This window comes from Abrus precatorius, unplaced genomic scaffold (assembly GCF_003935025.1).
Source record: "Abrus precatorius isolate BTA unplaced genomic scaffold, Abrus_2018 Scaffold9, whole genome shotgun sequence".
Taxonomy (NCBI): Eukaryota; Viridiplantae; Streptophyta; class Magnoliopsida; order Fabales; family Fabaceae; genus Abrus; species Abrus precatorius.
The window spans coordinates 14,138,075-14,139,498 of NW_020874439.1; the positions used below are offsets into that span (position 1 = coordinate 14,138,075).

General features: G+C 33.1%; 1 non-coding gene across 1 annotated transcript; it reads left to right on the forward strand.

Moving 5' to 3' along the window:
• Positions 1–622: 622 nt before the first annotated feature.
• On the forward strand, positions 623–729 carry LOC113851715. Its single transcript, XR_003502283.1, has one exon. It is a non-coding gene; the product is annotated as a small nucleolar RNA R71 (small nucleolar RNA).
• The last annotated feature ends 695 nt before the right edge of the window (positions 730–1,424 follow it).

Genomic DNA, 1,424 nt, shown 5'->3' on the forward strand with positions numbered 1-1,424 from the left:
TGAGTTAGGTTGGCAATGTTCCTAGTATTTTGATTAAAAAGATTAGTGATTTGGTCTAGCTATGACGATCTTTGAAGATTGTGATCTTATCTCTGATTTAATCTTTATGAACCTTTTATCCTCCCTTTTAATATGTTGTTCTAACTTAGATTAGAGCTCCAACATCCTCTTATGAGAATAATGCACATTTGCGTCATTTGTTCTTGAAAGTTAGATTGAGATCTAGGGGCCTCCTTCTCATCTGATCTTGCACTTTGGTTTGGTGTATAGGAAGGCGATAAACATTGAAATTTTGGCTTCCAAAGCCATTCCCCCATGAATTAGAAGGGTTAATTGCCCCTGTACTCTCATTAAAGATTTTACCTGCTTTGTCAGAGCTTCTATTTGAGTTTTTAGTTTATTGTTTCTCTTTGCTAGATAGACCAAAGCGATCTTCTTCTTTTTGCTCATGTAAGGGTTAGTTTTGTGTCACTAAAAACTGGCAGATGTCATCTCATCCACCAATTTATATGCCTTATCTAGATCTTTTCTCATGAGGGCTCCTTTAGTTGATGAATTAACAGTGACCCTATTAGAGACTGATAAATTACTATAAAAAATTTACATCTATCTCCACACAAGAAAATTATAATGAGGGCATCTCCTCAGATGTTCTTCAAATAGTTCCCACACTTCAAATAGGGATTCAAACTCATTTTGTTGGAAGCTAGATATCTTTGCCACGTGCTTAACATATCAAGATGGGGGAAATACATTTCAAAAATTGTTGAGATAGAACTTGCTAAGAGCATGATGAACCATGCATTCACCTTTTCTGTGATAGAGAATGAGAAAAGGTGAAGCTTAATAGCATCACTTATGACCCTATTGTATTTTATAGTACCCGTAAGCTGGAGAAATTTTGTTAAATGGAGGTTGGGGTCTTTATTAGGAATTCCTCCAAACTGCGTAGAGTTCTGAACCATAGTAATCAATGTTGACTTTATCTCAAAACTTTTGGCCTTGGAATTAGGGGCCACGATGCTTCCAAAAGTACCTCTAGCAGTAGGTGTAATGTAATCTTGGATGAATCTCCTTCCTTTTACCATTATTTGCTCTTTTAACTTTTTCCTTTGTCTTCATACATTTCTTACAATTTACAGATCAAATAAGCAAATTATAGAAGACTTAGAACGAGTCAGTATGTGATAAATACATATTTTACTGGAACTTTAGTTAGTTTTCTAAATAAAAAAATAGAGTTAGGAAGGTTAAAATCCCAAAAATTGATAATTGTTCAAATAAGTTAATTTTGTTAAAATATTTCAAACTATTTAGATTTGATTGATTTCTTATGTAATTTTTGTTGATTAAAATAAATATGCAAAAAATTTTGAGCCAAGATTCATGAGTTAAAGATATTTAGAGGGCAATTTGGATGAAAG